The sequence below is a fragment of the Ornithodoros turicata genome, chromosome 3, assembly GCF_037126465.1.
Source record: "Ornithodoros turicata isolate Travis chromosome 3, ASM3712646v1, whole genome shotgun sequence".
In the NCBI taxonomy this organism is placed as follows: domain Eukaryota; kingdom Metazoa; phylum Arthropoda; class Arachnida; order Ixodida; family Argasidae; genus Ornithodoros; species Ornithodoros turicata.
In genome coordinates, this window is record NC_088203.1 from 13,997,793 (window position 1) to 14,017,562 (window position 19,770).

Below are 19,770 nucleotides of genomic sequence, written 5' to 3' on the forward strand. Positions count from 1 at the left end.
CTGGCGCAAAATATCGTACGTGTCCCTATGTGCGGCGGAAGTGTATTAAAATTCATCTCCAGTTTTGTGGTATGACGTCACAGTGTGACGTCACAAAGTGTGCGAGCTGCTGTCCGTCTGGCAACATTGCTCATCGAAGGTCGCTTTCCGTCTCCTTACTACAGGTGCAGGAATGCTTCCAACGTGAGGAGGAGCGCGGAGACGGGGAAGAAAAGGTGCGTGGGATGTTGGTAGGAGACGGATGCCAGAGAACACAATCTCAAAGAAATCACTGTCTGCTTCTGACAATCTTCCTGCGCCGTATATCCGTCAATATGCGGGTACACAAATTTTGCTATACTACATTTCGAGTGTAAATGTCCTGTCCTATGGTGCAGACCTTTGCAGGTCTAAGTTTCACATCACACAGAAGGAAGTTTTCTGAAATACCCTTATAAGCTGTGTATTCCACAAAAAGCGCAATATTAAACGGCACATTCTACAACAAACACCATTTCAGGGATGGTGGATTCCATTGGAAACACAGTTGGAGATCAGTGCTTTGCAGAAAACTATTTACAACATTCTTGTTTCTCCTTTCTGTGTAGCTACAAAATAGAAACGGTCGTTCTTTTTTTTTCCCCCACGAAAACACCCGTTGCCGCGCTGAAATGTAAAAAAAAAAAAGCCCGGCGCAGTAACATGCGACAACTGAACACGTCCTTTTCCTTCGCATTAATGTGTGTCCTGCAAATGGGATATTTCATGAATAAATAAATAAGCAAATAAATAAATAAATTGTGTACACTTTGTTCAAAAGGAGTTGAGATATCTTGATAGATACCGCACCATGTGCGCATTATACTACACGCAAGAGAATACAGAGGAAAAATAATTATTTCTGATTCCTGTCGTAGTTAGAGACACATATACATGAACACGCCTTCGCGTCGACCTCTGACGTCACAGGTGCGAGAGGCTCGGCTCTTCTAAGGACGAGCATACTTGGCATAAGCCTACTGGTTCTCCGAAGCACGTGACATTCCGAGCGGTCGCCTGATTGGCAGGGATGCTCGCCATGTCGTCACAGCCGAATGAGTTTCTGCATTCTCTGTGCCTCCCTTACCCCCACTGTTGTAAAACTTCTCGTGTAACGGTTCACGCAGATTCATGTCAAACTCTTGCACATTCATCCGATATAACTTAGGGCAAGTAGTATCGCAATTATTTTGATCTAAAAAAGAAAAAGAAAAAGAACAGCAGTAAGGGGACGATATCTGAAAGCTAGAAATTTGCTATGTACCAAGACTTATTGGAAGTTTAAATGTCTACCACGTTGAAGTGCATGTATAGTAAGCATGAGTATTGCAGTGCACCAACTGGAGAATCCTTGTTGTAGTGTACTACCTACTGTAACGAGGTCACATTTCTCTGCCATGTGTGTGCACTTTTACTTTTTTTTTCTCTCGGGACAAAAGCGTTTTCCGGGTAGCGAGGAGGGGTTGACCCACATTCTCGGTCCACGTTCTACCGACCAGAGACCGTTGCAGAGACCGCGGACGTGCGCACAGCAGGTCAAGGTTTATGACGGACGGGATGGGCTTCCGCACGCGACCACTTCCGCCACAAAAGAAAAGGGTTGAATCGCGCTTGGTCCTATTTGTCGTTGATAAAAATACAGGTGATACACCGCGACCTTCCACGTGGGAAGTGTAGGGGCGCCAGTCGTTCGCGTGGTAACCAGGTTTAGGCTTCTTGTTGAAGATATCTTTCTCGCTGCTTGCGCCATCCTGCGGGGAAAGACGATCGCCGCTGTAGTCGTTTAGAGGTGCAACAAACAAATAAAAGAGACAAAGAACGAACAGTGCTAAGATATTGATTTACTGACGCAACCAGAGCTCATCGTGTCTGGAACCATATCTCGTGTGCACTAACGGTGCTTTCACACGAAGACATTCCCCAGAATACTCTTGTGGAAGAAGCGCGAAGCGAAACGTCTTTGCTTTCTGCTGCTACGTGAGCGTGAACGTTCAACGTCACGTCTTTTCTCGTTTTTTTAACCCTGGGGAATATCCTGCCAGCTCAGCGACACAAGATATTCCGTAGCAGACGAGACCCTGTCGTCTGCTATATGCGCAGTACGTCACTCCCATGTTCCGGCGCGATGATCGTTGCTCAATGCAAGTCGTTGCAGAACTTCTGCTTCGTGGGCTGTTTTTCCTTTCTTCCACTAGAATATCCCATGGGATGTCGCACGTGTGAATACACAATAGGAGCACTGCACATCATGTACATCTTACAATTGGGCCACATCCTTTAACTCCTGCGCCCAAGGTATACCCAAGGGTAAGCTAAATAATGTATACAGGAGGTAAAGACAAAGCTACCACGTGATACTTCACCTAAATGAAGAATGTTGAGAACTCTCTCGAATAGCAGATCTCGTGACGGGCTCTGCGATCCAAGATTGGATGCAGCCAACGTGATCTCTGTTGACTTTTCCTGGCGGTTCTCGGAATCCACTTGCTGCAGCACGCTCATTAGGGTCAGCGCGAATGGAACGAGGACTCCACCCGTCTCTTTGCCTGGAAGACAATTAGGCGGCTTTCATGCGCGGTGTCTGCATAGCTCAGGTATATATATATATATATATATATATATATATATATATATATATTTCCCCTGTAACGAAATACATGAAGGAATTTCGTCTCCTCTTGTCTTGCCCTCTAGTCTCAGGTGGCGCGAAAGAATAGGTTTGATGTCGTAGTTAAGTGGGTCGGCTTAGGGTTAAGGTAAAGTAAGTTAAAGTTAAGGGGTTAAAATGGGGAGCTACGGCCGTGAGGTGAAAACTGTCCAGAAGCGGATGGAAAGAAATGTGGTTGCAAGAGTGTAGAAGACACGCAGTCTTGAAACGGAGATGGTGGGCGCCATCATCGTAGCCACTACGAACCGTGGTGGGGGTGACAAAAACCGACTTGCCGTTGTTGGCCTCACTTATGTGAGCAACGTCATGACTGTAGCCAGGATGAGATGATGTGGTAACAGTTGAAGGAACGATGACGGCCAAAAGTTAAGATCTAGGGCAGTCTCTGCCAGAAATTGGAGAGAAGTCGGAGCAGTACTCATGTAATAGTCTTTTTGCGAGGCCAGACTCCTGGAGAAAGCAGACGAGGCTGCGAATTTTGGAGATTCTTTGCGTGAAAGAGCCTCTGGGGATGTAGGACATCGTCGCAGCGTTACGCGCTCCTAACCAATCATCATCGCGAATGACTCCGTCTCTCCCCTGATTTGATGAAAACGGGAGGCGTGCGGCTTTTTGTGACACTGACGGAGTTACGTTAATTGTTACAAAAATGCGTACTTCCCACGCTTTTCCACAAGTGTGGCCACGATATAATTCATTGCAATGCTTGGCCACAAGACATATTGGTGGCGCTGCAGTATACTTCGCCGGCAGAGGGCGGAGTAACATTGTTCGGTTTGAGGAACTATACACTTCGTACCTCGCTTGGGTTGAATATTGTCGTTAGGATCCGAAGAATACATATCAACAAGAAAAAAAATACCTGCGTCTTTGGACCTGGTGCAAAACGCGTTTGGGAAACCGCTGGCGTAAATGTTGGTTCATTGTTCCCCTAAATCCACGGAAGGACCTGTTGTCGCAAAAACACTTTTTTGGCGCCTGCGTTCTCGTCAACAAGAGCTCTCTTTCCTGCAATCGACGGAACCGTCGAAAAACATGTTTCATAAGCGGAGGAAGCCAACTAAAAATAGGAAGGTAAAGCCGGAAAGATTCCACTGCGCGCCTCTCAATTGGACTGAAAGTAGTATTTAAATATTTTTCCTCTTCCGAACGTCACTATATCGATCGGTCCCTTCCGTTTCCAACGTTATCCTCTTTTGCAAGGTGACGTCGTCGTTGTGCGCCTCGAGTGGCGAACGGAGTGTTTTCTATTCCCCTAGGGATGAAGGCTAAAAATAGCGACGCATCCTTTCGTCGAAGGTCAAATCAATGAACGCGTCGTTCGTCCGCATCACTGATGGGAACTCCGGGCCGCATCTGTGGAGGGTGCGGTATCTTAGAAAAGTTGGCATTTTTAATGACACGTGCCTAGATATATTGTCTTATTATTCTGATTTATACAACGTAAAAATATGAATTAGCCGATGCAGGCTACATTTACTCTGATGGTTCGAGCAGGACGCTTGGTAGGTTTAAGGGTTTAAGGCACAAATGATTCAATTCAATTTCATTTTTTTTCGGTGCCAAATGAACAACAATAACAAAAAAGAAAAGAAAAGAAGAATTAAGAAGAATATACACTAGGCTGTATATGCGACAGATACGATTGTGAATGTAGTATAGCTTTGCTAGCGTCATGAACACGCAGCGCGCATTTTCTTTGTATATTTTTAACACCACTCTGTGTTTTTATCTGTTTTTGTGCATGCATTACACAACGCTTATCGGCCTGCAGGAGTGGCCGACTGGACAGCTGGATAGCCGTGTATTTACAAAGGCAGTGTTGCCTATTGGGATCGGATGTCTTATCACATATCAGACACACAGTTGTCTTCCCCTGTTCTTGTCCTTGGTCTATAGGCGTGCATGTTCGAGCTTTTTGAATACCGAATAGCGAATAATTCTATATTGGATTCGATTTTCGAACTGAATACGGAATTACTTATTCGAAATCTGAATGAAATCGATGTTTTTTTCCATACCCAATTTATTCGAATAATTCTGGAGCTGCACGCGTAGACCGAAAACGGCGCTACTTGATATTCTGATCTATCCGAATATATCGCATGTACATGCTGTACAGACGTTTCGTGTACGCGGTACATATGCTGCGTATCCGGTCCGGTTATGCAGCTATTCAATTATTCGATTCAATTATATAACTGTTCGATTCGTTCTAAATTAATTATTCGCACGTGCCTGTACTTTCGTCCCATTCAGTCACCGGTTCCTTTCTGATCCTTTATAATTTTTTAAAGGCTGCTTAGCTGCTCACAGCAGGAAAGCAACCTGAAACTGAACCCCACCTTCGTTTTTTTTCTTTTTTCACTAAGCGAGCGGTCTTTTTCTGGCCGACTTTTCCTGCCAAGTAAATAGATTACCCATCCCACCGCGCGCGCTATTGTTCAACAACCTTATTTTATTTATTTTAATTATTCATAACCACGTGGTATGTGCGTAGTACCGTACTGTTGTGCGTGCAACTTTGTTCTTTTCGCCACAGTGCACATCGATAAGATCACTCGTGGCAAGTGCCAGCACCAGTACGATGTCCCTGCACGTAAGGCGAGATGCCGACTGGGGGCTGTCAGTAAAGCTGTTATGCTGTTATGATCACTCAAGGACTCCTCGATGGATGAGACACGGTTCCTCAAGAAAGAGGGAGGGATGTAGGAGGAGGAGGAAACATGGCGTCCCGCTGTCTGGCAACCAAGACGACTCACGTGACGCCGTGACGTCATGTGCCGAGCTTTCTGGTTCATTTTCGCTGAGCAGCAAAAAATGAACCAGAAGGTGGTCCCTCATTAGGGATGCGTGACCATGCTCTTGATTATTCTGGTTCTGGGTGCTCCATCAAAGCACATGCGCTCGCTCTGCAATCACGAATGTCAGGGCTGCGTTCTTTCGGAGTGGCTCAGATTACCGGGGTGTTTCCAGGGCGGCCATGTTTAGCAGAGGCTTTCGGACTTGAGTGGCACAGCGTATTTCAGGATATTGTCGGCGTAGGCGTCAGATACGTGAGAGATTTAAATGGAAATGAAGTAAACCCTCATTACATCGAAGCGAACAAGACCGGGGCACGAAAGTTCAATATAAGCGGAAGTGACACAAAAACTGTACCTTGGAAGCGCGAATAAACACCACGACAGCCTTAAATACAGTATTAATGAAAGGGAGGAAAAACTTTGCTGGCGAGCACTTTGGTTGCCTTTTTTATTTACATTGACAAAGAGAGACAGAGAGAAAAAGGCTTGAGGAAGTGAGGGATGAAGACTTAAGCTGGCCCTCGCTTGCTCGCCCTTCGCTCTAAGCGGGGTCGGCTATGACAGGACGCTTCGAATCGTCAGATTCGAAATACCAGCATTTTTGTCAGGACAGTGTGACTTAACGAAGCAACAATTCGAAAAAAAAGAGATATCGTTATAACGGGGGTCTCCTGAGTGTGATAGCCTTCAACAACTTCACAACACAACGTGTCCTAGCGCAGTCTAGACGCGGGGTCAATATCTTTGTTGGTCTGGTCCCGGTCTGGTCCTCGATCGTGTGTCGTTTATGACACTTTTTTATGTATTTAAATTAGCATAGAACGCCGTAAAGGGAGTCTTCTCAACCAAATGGATTTCAAGCTTGTGGCATTCCCACACCCATTTACAGTGAACCCTCGTTATTATGGCCATGGTCGTTCCCGAAAATTTTGGTCATAATGCGGAATTGTCATATTAACGGTGGGATTCGCAGAGGTTTCACTGCATTGTTTCTCAGGAGTATGGTCGTAAAGCGCGTATGTCAGATTATCGGGGGTCATATTAACGAGGGCTCACTGTACACGAACAGACCACTGTTGTGAAGTATATCTAAGTCAAAAACGAAGGGGGAATCATAAAAACGACTTTTGTAATTTGAAAAAGTCTGGCTTCGACCACCGAGCGTCGATGGAAGTACACTTCTTTCTTCCTGTGGTCGGCCAACGCCACCGCGCATTATATATAATAATTAGGAGTAGATTAACACGTAAGGTGAGCCAGTCTATTTGTGTGGCGACATGTTGCACTTTCTGCAGGGTAGGATTGCGGATAATTAGAACCACCTGGGGATTCTTTTGACGTGCGCCGTAAATCTCCGACACACGGTGCTGGTTAAGCAAGGTTTATTTCCCCCACATTGCTACCGACCTCGACCGGGATCGAACCAGCAGAGCTCAGCGGGCCGACACGAGTTCTTTCTTTCCATGAGTGTCTGAGTATTCTGATCCCAAGTCCTCGCGCATTGTTTTCTTTCGGGAATGTAACACAGCGCCTGCGACCCGCGTAGTACGTATACTACTTGTCCTCTAGAATCAGTGACTCTAGTCCGCTGCATGCAGAGTGACGTCAACGCTGTAGCCTTGGGAGGGAAAAAAAATTCTGCGCCCGCTTCACCACGTGCCTGTTTCGGTTTGATTGCTTTCTAATTTGAGGCAGAATTCGTCACACCAGGAAGAAACAAAGTTGATGGCAGGTATACACAGTGGATGTTGTGCACCAACTATACGATGTGCAGCAATTTTTTCTCCGATCGTTCCGAAGTCTCCCTTTAAGTCAAGCTCATTAAAAGAGATTATATAGGAGTAGCAGGTCTGGGACTGTGAAGACAATTCCCTTTCTCTCCATCTTTTTTTTTTTGTTTGTTTGTTGAAGGACTCTTCTATACGATGGCGTTGTTGCGATACTTCTAAGCATCTGATAAGCAACAAGCGACATCAACGGTCAACACGCCCTTCAAACAGTGACTTCATCTTCTTGTACCATAAAAAACACTAGCGGGGTACTAAAAGTCTCGCAGACGGAAGGAATCCATTCCAGGAAGTCAACCGACGGAAAGCGAAATATCAGCAGAGAGCATCGAACACATAACGTTATCGTGGTTATACGCGCAGAACCAGAAACGGATCAAGTCCACCGTTCGAGGTCTTCCTCGCGGTCTGGGCTCCTCCTTCAACTTCAACGGCCTTTATTCGAGTGGATTCGATAACTGACAAGGAGCGGCTGTCTTTCAACTGCTGTGGGAGCACTTAGGTGTTGATAGGCAGACCTCTCACTTTTCCTCAACGATACTCCACTCCACTTAGGTGTCGCCTAGCTGAGTACATATTCATACCGCAGCTCCTCCACAACGACTCAAGTTGTTGTGTTCCTGGCATGTAGCTTACATCGCTTTTTCCATGGCCACGTCTGTCACTATATGCAAGTGCCAATGCGGAAGTTGTCTGCAAAGAAATCTCTACGTTTTGAACGTTCACGTAAGAGGGGGCTCGGCGCTGATACAAAGGCCTTGTGCATGACCGAGATGCGCGTTCTTAAAACAGAGCTCCGACGCATAACACAATATCTCTTTCATTGACAGGTCTGGAAAAATGACATACATGCATATTTGCACATGCACGCTGGGGCCACACTATGGATGTGTCCCACGCAAAATCCGCCTCTTATTAGACGGTGGCCATCACTTGCTGTATCGTCGGGCTGTACCATACCCGGTGGTCTTACGACGGCGATTCGTCCTTACGGAGTCGTTAAGCTACTTGGGAGACGACGAGTAATTGGCCTGGCTTCACTATTGAGAGAAATACGTGGGAACGTTCGTCGATTGCTACGTCCCAGCTAGATTAAGCGACAGACTTATCTTTCTCCTGTAATTGCTCTCGCAAATGGGACAGTGACGACGTCCCGGTCACGTAGCTCTGTTGCAGAGGGCAGTTGTGAAACTGGACATGCGTCATCCGTATACTAAATGAGACGCTGCTCGAATGATTTCTCTGCGTCGCTCTTATGCTTGTAATATGTAGAAATAGAGAAAAAGTAGTAGTAGAGAAAAATTGTACAAATACTGCGGAAAACACCGAAAAGGTAACAGAAAGAAAATACGTATAGAATACTTTAGGTTGAGCAGTGGAATGCAGGGGCCGTACGCAGAAGGGAAATCTTTTGTTTTCTGTCCTTTGTTGGGACCGCCAGAGGGGGGGGGGGGGGGGGGGCATCAGGCAGAAACAAAACTATAACCTGGACTATATATAGGGGAACCCCTTTCCCTCTCCCTGTACCTGCCGCTGGCACCGCCAGCAATATTTAACCTTTGCCAAGCCACGAGCTTAGCGGAGACATCGATGTAAGCTTCGTTTAAATTTGCTGCTGAACGTATAAATAAGCTGCCCCGTTGAAACATTCTTACAAAAACGAAAACAAGCTACCGAAAAGACAAGCGATATTCCACGTGTTTCCCGCCGAACATCTTCCGCCCTATAGTGCTTCCTCTCCCACAACGACTCTCCAGGGTTTGCCGTTATCGAGTGCGCCGTTCCCAAACACCACACACAAATCGGACGTGTCTGCATTCCCGCAAAAGGTGTATATGCCTTCCTTATCAAGCCGCTATCGAAGTGCACACGCACCCTGGAACTGCGCGACATGTGCTAGAGAGCGTTCTCTGACGCCACGCAGTCTGGTGGAGCAGTCTGTGCACTGCAAGCGTGTCCTCGCTCCAAAACGGCTGCGCTTAATGGCTGTGTCATGCGTGCCAGCCGGACTACGATTAATAGTGCCTGTCAGAGGGGAACGATGTTGAACAAGATAACGCCGGAATGGCGCGAGTATACGGCATTGATATTTTTGTCGGTGATTATTTTCGGCACCTACTCGATTTAACTCGGTATTTCATGCGTCTAAGCTCGCCACAAAACAGATATGTGATGTGCCAGTTTTGCATAATTCCCATGGGGTATGTGACACCCCTGGCGATGAAGTTCCCCATTCATCATCTTGAAATAAAGTTATTGTTGTTGCAGGACGTAGTTGATACATCTGGGCCAGCGTAGAATTCAAGGTATGCATGTAGGGGCATAGCAGCCACTGCAAAGGTGTGCCTTGACATTTTAACGATGTCTTGGGCACCCAAGCAGCATTGCACTTTGGCCCAATATTGGCTGAATATTGGCAATACTTGGTCGATATTGGTCCGATATTGCCGATATCCAGCCAATAATGGGCTAATATATTGTGCTTCTTGGGCAGTGCGTATGAAAGACGAGATCGTGACTCCAGGTAGTACCAAGACCGAATTTTCGGGTGATTGACATCTGGAACCGTTACCTGGTAGTGCGGACCTTAAGGGGCACGCACTAAAGAGCAAAATTCCTGCTCACGGAACGAAAGATGATCCGTTACTCTGATACTAAGATAAAAGGAACGCGATTCATTCACCGAAATTTTTTCGCTTCAGTGCCCATTTAACGTTTTCGTCCCCTCACTCGGACCGATCTATTTCCCCAATAAAAGTGAGCAGCTGCCTCACTGACTCTCCATATGAATGTGACACTGTATATCATGTCCGCACATTCCGCTATAAAAAAGAAAGTCGGATATTCTATATACAGTCATACGCCCGGAAACACGGTCAGTGAAGTTATGACTTGCTGTCTGATGATTCATTTCCAATGTGCGACGTACTCTGTGAACTTTTCGTCTTTTATTGGAACAACACCGACATACGAATACTCATATCCGAGTATGTGTACAGCGATAGACCTTTTTCTGACACCAAAGTCATCCCACATTATCTGGCCACAGTGTGTAAGTGTGTACATAAGCCCAGCACGTGTAAGGTGCGTAAGCCGATACGACATCGAGGTCAGACTCGACCGTTTCAAAAGCACAAAGGACAGGCACGTCGTAAGCTGATACTGCACAGCATTGAAGTAGAAGAGACAGCCTCGGACACGCTGCCCTCACTCACACAAGCCACATAGTAGAGGTCTGATAGAACGGTTTGTTTTTAATCTGAGTAAGAGACAGCGGGGAGAGAGAGAGAGAGAGAGGAAGGAGCCCGTCAGGAGGTCATATTGCTAGGGTTGGTCTCGAGATGTCGCGATTAGGCCAATTAGGATTCGTTTCGTTTAGGATATCTTCGTCACGTGATCCTTGTACGAACAATGGGGTAGAGAGGTTGTATAGACAGAGCCGTTTTTGACTGCGGGACTCAAAGGGATGACGGATGCGTGATGGGTGGAGAGAAGGGATGGGAGAGAGCAAAGACTCAGGGTGTACACGTGGAAGGCTTAGGTGCAACAGAGAAATAGAAAGATCGGGCTAAACACAACCTGAGGGCGGAATGTGACAAAAACAGGACTCCACTTGATGGCAATTGATGTTCTGAAGCTGGAACACATAGAAAGGACAAATACACACAAAGCCTCAAGTCATTCTTTCATCAGTCAGTCTTTCATCATTAAGGACGCCACTTCTTGCGAGACACACACCTTTGTTCATTGCCTCTAAGTAATTTCCAATTGATGACAATTTTAACAACGTTTTGGCGCATTGTAGCCTCCGTCGCTGCTGCGCCATAAAAACACTAAAAACCATCATCATCATCTAAATAAGTGAACCACGTGTACGCTACGACAGTTTGTCTCTGCGCAGGGGAGAGGGGGAGAGATCACGTGACAAAGTCTGTCCAGTCACAAGGCAGCAATAAGGGGGTATTCGTCCGGCGTGGGTCCACGAAAAGGAACTATGCGCGCGCCTCACCTTGCAGTGTTGTCCCCTTATTTGGGGGACAACACTAATGAGGTCGCTGCACGGGGGCAATAGAGGAAAGAGGGAAACTTAGGGACCGCGCAGACAGCTGACCTACTTGCATAGCGTATTTGTCTGAAGAGAATTTGTCCTCCTCTCTCGTTCTTTTTTGTACCTCCTTTTTTTTAGATTGCATTGAATTTGGATTTTTTAAAATGGAATTTGACTGCGCTTTCCTCTGCATCATCGGATACCCAGGCACATGTTTCAGTGTCACATGTGTTGTAGAGGTCTCTACTGTCATCCGTTTTATTATCTTGCCATTTCTGTGCCTTACAATATTGTGTTTTCTTCTGGCCCTCGATCGGTGCTCCGTTTTGCACCGCGTTGCAACCTGCGGGTAGCACTTCACCGCATAACCTGTTAGGCGGTGAAGCCCCGTTTGAAGAGTGCACCTCACTCGTAACTCTATATCACTCATCCAACCTCTCACACGCTCACTCTCATCCAACAGCACTCCAGCGGTGAAACACTCCATAATGTCACCTTCATTATATGTATTTGTCGCTGTTCTTCTTGTTGCATGGAGTGGGAGAAGCTTGTGTGAAGGGATTCTTGTGGCTTCCTCCGGTTTCGTCCTTTGACTGAGATCCATCCCACTCACTTTTTTCCCCGGGCTTCCTTTCCATCCCATGGGTATATTATATTTTGTTACAGAATTCGTGAAACTGTGTTCGTTTCTTTCGACCATTCAGCGCAGACAGGCCTAGATAGCGTTTCTTTGACGCGAAGCCCGTATATACAAGAGAACTGAAACTTCATCGACTCTTTTATGTCCTATAACTAAAGAGACGGTCAACAACGCATTTGGGCGTCACGTCCGACAATTCCTGGAACGGGTCGATATGTGGGACAACGCCCATGCAACGAACTTCTTCATTCACTGGAAGCTCTATACCGAACGGCGTGACTATATAGCACGGGACGCGAAGCCGTTCGTTTGAGGGTTCGAGTTAACAGGAAAACAATTTTGAGTGCGAATCATCAAGGGCTTCGCGATGCGTGGTCTTGAACAGGGCGTTGAGTGGGCGTAGCTTTTCTTCTAGGGTGGTTCTTTTTTTATAAAACAAGTACGCGAGAGGTGAATGGCAGCCGCACTTTACGCACAGAGCAACTGCGATTGCCATTTTCAACTTGGTTTTTCAACACTTTGTCGCGTGTCCCTTAGATGGAGACTTAGGTCACCCTCACTCTTGAATGCAGAAGTCACACATCCTTGTGTAACGTACTGTATTGCATGGGGTAACTTCGCCAATAATGGTTACCGTGGTACAGTTGGTACCACGGCAGGGATTCCACATTGTCCGCGAGGAAGCACGGTATGGTCTTGTGGAGTGCTCTGGCCGTTGGCTGACGTCTACTCATCTTTTCCGTCTCGTTCAGGGTGAGTGGCAAATCATGTTCTAGCCAGTGCCCTCCGCAGCGACCTACCGTGTTTGGATCGTTCGCTTGGTATGGGCCAGCACGAAAAGCAAACTCTCCTAGAGCCATGTTGTTATCTAGCTTGTAGGATTCTAACGTAAAGTTAGTGTCTGTCCAAAGGGGACTACCTCCATAGGTATAGCTATTCTGCTGGATGACAATACACACAGGTGGTACTGTAGTGTTATCTGGCATGTAAGATAGGCTGTACCTCCATGGTGGTCCGTGGTACACAGAGCATCCCAATGAAGACTACTCAGGGATGCTCGCATGTTTTCTGCGGTGGGTATGGCTCTCTTGGACTACCCAAATCGCAGAGCAAGAGGGTTAGCACACACCTCCTCTCCTGCCCCAATATCATCTCTCCCCTCCCCTCCCTCTTTCACCCTCCCCTCTTCCTCCCCTGGGTGCACCGAGTTGTCACTTCGGAGCAGGCTGACCGCAATTCCCCCCTACATCACGCCCCCATAGTGCAAAACACACGGATGATTCTTCACCAGGCCTTTGTCTTGGTATTGTAATCTGTAAAACATAACGTAGTAATGTAACAACGCAGTATTGTAAAGAACCAGTGGTATGGCTGAGTGGATACAAGCATCCACTCTTTGGTGGGTGTGCTATGGTCGATCGTACTGAGAACGTGAGGTGGTGTGTTCGAATCCTTCCGCCTGCTGTGCTGTTTGAGGTTTCCCTGGATTTTCCGGCATACTTTCCAGACGGATATCGGCACAGTTTCCCCTGAAGTCGGCCCAGGACGCATACTAGTTTTCCTGCCCTCCCACTCCCTCCTGCTGCCCTCTCTTCGCCTGTCCACGTCTCAACGACGCTCGCCGCCACAGTTGCACCGCGGCGCTGCCACGCGGAATAGGAAAAAAGAGTGTTTTATAACGACAACCGGCGAGAGCAATAACATTTTTGAAAAGCGATGCCGTCAAGCATGACTCTTTGTCCCATCCATCACACCAGTGATTTATACAGACCGCCACCCCCAAACACCCCGTCCCCAAATGCTTGGGCGACACCCCCCTAACCTTTGTTACTGCGTAACCCCTACAAAAAAAAAAAAAAACGTGGGGTGTTCTGTTGTATAAGGTGACACGTGTCGACAATGACACATTATGTTCTTACGACATAGCTAATGAAATCCGCATGATTCTCAACACCCACTTGCGATTCTGGATAAACCACTGCAGCGGACTTCTATCAAAGACAGTGCATACTAGAAGTATTGTGTACATTTGTAGTTCCTCAGGTACTACACGAAAGCATATAGCGTGGGAACCTCTGGGAAGGAACGAGAGGAAATCCGTCGACATTTCGAGAACGTTCTCGTAACTCGAACCCTTCACACGGAGCGTGCGTCGGGTTTCGAGAGCAGAGGGATGACGTTCCCTTGTCCCGTTACAACGATGTCTCAAGTGCTCGATGTCGCACACGGCGGAAAAGAAGTTTACTTTGCGTTGAATTTGCTTCAATAACACGGAGGAGAAAAAAGTAGGTTGGAGATGTGTATAGAGAGGAATAGTGTGACGCGAGCATTCTCAACGGCCGATCAGCATTTGTGCAAACTCCATCAGTTGCTCGCTGAGAAAAGAAGAAAACAAAAATACGGAAACAATATACGATCGTACAGGGTCGTTTGTTGCAGAAGAGGAAAATGTGCGTGTACTTTGACGGGTCGCCAACGAAGCTGTCAACGGAGCCGGTTGTGCCAGGGCCCGCCACTTGCCTGTTAAAATTCAAACAGCAATGTCAATTGTTGTGCAGGTGACTGGTGTTCCCAAAGGCAGAGAACGAAGCGTCCAAATTCATTGATTGATTTGATTGATTTAATTTATATCCATCATAATTGATGGGGGATGTCGAGGTCAAAAAGCAGAAACTGAAGGAAGGTCTCGGATCTATACCCTGGGGCCGGAGTACTTCTTCAGTGTACCGCCACGCCCTTACGTTCTTATAGAATATACACCTACACTATAATGGGGGACCTTCATCGATTCGAAGCTCGCTTCAGATGCATTATGGCCCCGACAGACTTTCTCCAACTATCTCTAGCAAACGCTCTAGGGTTTAAGACATCGCGACAAAATCATATTCCGAGCCATTGCCAGCAATAATTGACACCCGTACACCGCTTCTGGAGAGTTCGGATATATATTCTCCCAGCGAAAGCGGTTCGTGGGCCTTTGCAGTTGAGCTCGCTATATTTGAGTCTTTGTGCTTCTACCGCAGCCAGTATGTGTCCGTGACAGAAAATGTAGAGATGTGCTTTTTCTTTGCAAAATATAGGACTTGCACTTCGATAGGACTTCGGAAAGGTCTTTGATTTTTATTGTGAAGGGGCTCATTATTTCATTCCCTACATCACTGCCGCACATACCAGTGGCATGGCCGAGTGGGCTAAGGCGTCCGCTTGTTGGTGGTAACCGAGGTCGTGCTGAAGACTGGGAGGTGGGAGGGTTCGAATCCTACCTGTCTGAGGTTTTCCCTAGGTTTTCCGAAGACTTTCCAGACGAATGTCGGCACAGTTCCCCCAAGAAGTCGGCCACCGACGCATACTAATCCCCCACTCCTTCCTGCTGTCCTCTCTCCGTCTGTCCACATCTGTATTCTGTACGCCGCTTATAGCCGCAATTGCTTCGCGGCGCTAACACCCAATCAAAAAAATAACAAAGTCACCGGCGCACCAGCAATGGGGTAGAGAAACTCCACATTCGTCGTATCACAATAAAGTTGTTGTTGTTCGCAAGATAATGAAAAGAAAAACGTCTTTGTGTGTGTGTGTGTGTCATCTTTATCTGTTTGTAGGGGGCATTTTTTCTTGAAGTAACAGTGAAAAAATATATAAATATTTGCATCATTTGTACACCTAGAGAATGTTTGCAATATGCATCCTAGTATAAACAAGCAGTGTCGGTGTGGGTTCTGAAGTATACGGAGTACAACAAGAACAACAATATAAAGATGAAAAAGTGATGATGACATGGGATGTTTCCGCGGTGTACGGCGTTGGCAGTACTCGTCACAAAGCACGTGAATAGCCAAGCTGTATGTAAATACATGACATGCGCAGTTCTGCGCAGTGCACGCCCTCCTTCCAGTGTATCTGATAAGGTTTAATCAGTCCGTTACGCTACAAACACAATGCGGCGCCCACAAAGGAGAACGCTCCGTTGATTTCGAATCTGCGGCCTATCTAATAGACACAACCCTGCCAAATGGAGACAAGGTACGAGAGAGATAAACCCGGCTTTAAATCAGTTGCCAACGGGTATAAAAGCTTATCTTCAAACATCCTGAGTGCATAGGAATATGCCGATGGAATAAACCAAAGCTCTTTCTAACTAAAGGAGTCGATCGCCAAAGCGGTACCTTCTGCCCAGATATATTGATTCATGTCAGGATTTCTCATTTTGTGCGTTAAGTCAATATCCACCGCGTTCGATATAGCTTCGTAAAGTGCCGGTGAGTTTGTCTCTATATCGTAGTAAGCATGCAGCAGCTGAAAAGAGTATATATCCACGTTAATGTAGTTGATATTTTCACGTTATCCTTCTTTACCAATGCCAACTTATAACTTCCACACACGGAGGATGGTGAAAATATGGCAGAATAGGCCGACTTGGCAGGGCCTCAGGTTTCCTGTATTTTGACGGCAACGACGTGCATGCATTTGTAAAATAGGAAAATAACAATATAAAAAATAAAAAGTTGCAAATATCTACAATATCATGTTGTTGAAATAATGCATCTCGTCAACCTTTTGCGCTGCCAAACCGCTTTTAATAATAATAATAATAATCCTTTATTGACCGCGTGCCTGGAAGCAGAAGACAGGCTTCAGTAGCACTGCACAAGCAGTGCTTTTGAACTCTGTCGTCTCCAATTCGAACCCACTAACCCAAAGGAGAGAGAGAGACAAAACTTGCTAAGGATTCAGTAACCGACAGAGGCACCGAAGCGACGTGAACTTGCTTGTGGTTGTCAGTTGTGTTCTCTTCAAAAGCTCCACTTTTTCGGCCGCCCCCACGTTGAGATTCCCAGCTCCAAATAGATATACTCTCGCACGCCGCGAGTCCTCTTTTTCTAATAAAAAGATGCGACGAGAATAACTTTCGCGACGCAGTGCACGCACTAGTAGCACTCTCTTTTTCATTCTTGTCTAAAATTACTATGCTTGAAGAAAGAGTCCTTGCGAACCTCGAACCTCCGGACCGCTCATTCTATTTAATTTCCCGATATGTTTCGGTTATGTCCGTCTACGTCATCCCCACGATGTGAAACTCTCACCAGACGTCCATCCAACTGCCTATCACCGAGCGTGTTTTCTTGCTCTGAGGTTCGGGCTTCTAGAGTATCAGTGGGTGGACCATTCTGAAGGCAGTCCATCAAAAAAAGAGGGGACCGTGATGGACACACACGGCGATTCGTCCACGTAACCACCTTACTCAGTGCGCCGTGTTTTTTTGGCAGCGATGGCCGCATTCTGTAGCGCACACTTCAGTATTCGCCCCGAGACCGAACGGTGTCGGCGCGCTGCGGAGAAACAATGAACTACCGTAGTGTGAGTAGCTTCCTCGTGTCGTCTCCTTTTCCACGTTTTCACGTACCACCGCGGCACAAGTGATCTTCGGTTGAATAAACGCAAGAATTACGGAAAAGAGCCATCATCTCCGAACATCGACCGGATTGTTAGCCACACTCTAAAGGTGACGGTGTCGCCCCCTATAGGTCGATCTCGCAGAGACTTTATACAGAAAAATACACAAACACACACACACGCACAAAAAAAAAATCACATCTGGTGTTCGCCAAGAGTAAACTGAAACACACACATATTACTGCACAAGAATGAATGCAAAAGAAAAGGCTTTGGCCGCGCATTATGCAGAACCTGTTTGGGCTCAGTGACTTTAATAGCCATTGTTGGCGGTAAATTTCTGGCGAAATTGTTTTTTGAAATGGCATTAAATTTTTATTGAAAGCACTTTAATGTATTGTTCAAGGAAGTGTTCAATTGTTCTCGCATTGCTACTGCGGTGGCCACACAATTTCGGCATACCGCAAACACAGCCTGGACAGTACGTATTGATGGCATGCGACAGGTCACGTGTTCCTATAGCCAAGAGAGACACGGTGCCTCAACCAGGCTATTAAGCTATGGCTTTAAAACTGAAAAGTTGACGCATGCCCCAAGAAGCTTGACATGCTAATCAGTCAATCAAGCAATCCAATTTTGGCTAATTATTACGTCAACATGCGTTCTGTTGCGGTGCATCCTTTCAGGACCAAGATCGTGTGAACACAGCTACGTTGACCAGCGTACACACGACCACGTAACTGTGTACGCTTGCTCCTGGAGCGATACCAGCAGACTTTGACCAATGGAAAGTTTCCGTCTCGACCGAAGACGGCGAGAAACTCGACACCGCACGTCGGGACGCAGCAGATAGCGCGCTTCCTCTTTTCTGCTTCTGCTTGCACAGAAGGAAGATTTTATAAACGAGACTGTTCCCCGACCAAACGTCTCCTGCTATGATGCGTGCTTGTCTGTGGTACACTGTTAAAAATGAACTTCACCGCATAGTACGCTCATAGCCAACCATCATCTCGAATGATATCGTTCTTGTTGAAAATAAGAGACGTACGCCTTTTTTGTGACAATTATGAGCAACAAAAGTGTCACAACACCACCAACAACAATAAATGAAGGAGAAGTGATGATGGCGTGGGGTGTATCTTCGTGGTATAGCCACAGGACCCTACCCCGCTTCACAGCGGTGAATATGAGAGGATGAATTACGGATTTATCGATGAACGCGAAGCGACGACAGGTCGGAGTGTCACAAAAAGGTGTACGTCTCCAGTTCGAGACGATATGGTACACTCTTAAAAATGAACTTCACCACATAGCACGCTCCTAGCCAACCATCATCCCGAATGACAACGTTCTCGCCCTAGATTTGTTGAAAACGGGAGAAGGAGCCTATTTTGTGCCATTATGCACGGCACAGAATAGGCTCCGCCTCCCGTTTTCAACAAATCAGGGGCGAGAACGTTGCCATTCGGGATAATGGTTGGCTAGGAGCGTGCTATGTGGTGAAGTTCATTTTTAAGAGTGTAGGGTACCGCACCACCGCGGTGAAACACCCCATCCCATCGTCATCATTTATTGTTGTTGTTGTTGTTGCCGAGATGATGGTTGGCTAGGAGCATGCTATGCGGCGAAGTTCATTTTTAAGAAGTCGGCCCAGCACGCACATTCCCCCCAGGGCGTCAGTCGTGACGTTGCCCATATCTGTGAGGCCGACAACAGCGAGCCCTTTCACTATCACCACACCATTCACCACCACCATTTTTAAGAGTGGTACGCTATCACCCTTGCGCACGCAAAGGGATACTGTTGGTGGTTCTGCGCGCGCGCAAAAGATAAAGAGAGCTTTGCGCATTGCGCAGAGCCACCACGCTATCGCTTATGCACGTAAAGCGTTCGATACTACAGCGTACGATATACTAAAGTGCATCGCACGCTATCGCCTTTGCGAACGTAAGAGCGTTGGTGGTTCGCGCAAGATATAAACAGAGCTTTGCGAATTGCGCAGAACCACCACCCTATCCCTTACGTATATGCAAAGGCGACAGCGTACGATATACTAAAACTCACTGTTATCTCCTACACAACCGTTTACCGTTATTAGACTCCCTTCGTGGTGAAAACACCGGGAGACGCGCGTGAAATGTTCTTTCCCTCAAAATTCTTTTGTCCGTCCGCGTAAACTTGGAGAGACGGAGGGAGTAAAAAGCTAGACAATTTTGTACAGCTTCAAAACAAACAAACAAACAAACAAACAAACAAACAAACAAACAAACAAACAAACAAACAAACAAACAAACAAACAAACAAACAAAAAGGAATTGGGAGAACCTCTACAGCGCCACTTTCTCGCGATAAGCCGCAAAACGTGCTGGGGATAATATCCGAGCCGTCGACCCTTCTGTTTTGTTTGTTCCATC

At 46.6% G+C, this 19,770-nt stretch overlaps 1 long non-coding RNA gene across 1 annotated transcript in view; it reads right to left on the reverse strand.

Annotated features, from left to right (window-relative positions):
* Positions 1-562: 562 nt before the first annotated feature.
* The window catches only part of LOC135389934 (uncharacterized), a 57,635-nt gene continuing 38,427 nt past the window's right edge, over positions 563-19,770 (reverse strand). The window contains exons 4-5 of the long non-coding RNA XR_010421622.1: positions 2,382-2,564; positions 563-1,769 (exon numbers count right to left, since the gene is read on the reverse strand). This is a non-coding gene — a long non-coding RNA (uncharacterized LOC135389934). The remainder of the gene's footprint in view (positions 1,770-2,381; positions 2,565-19,770) is intronic.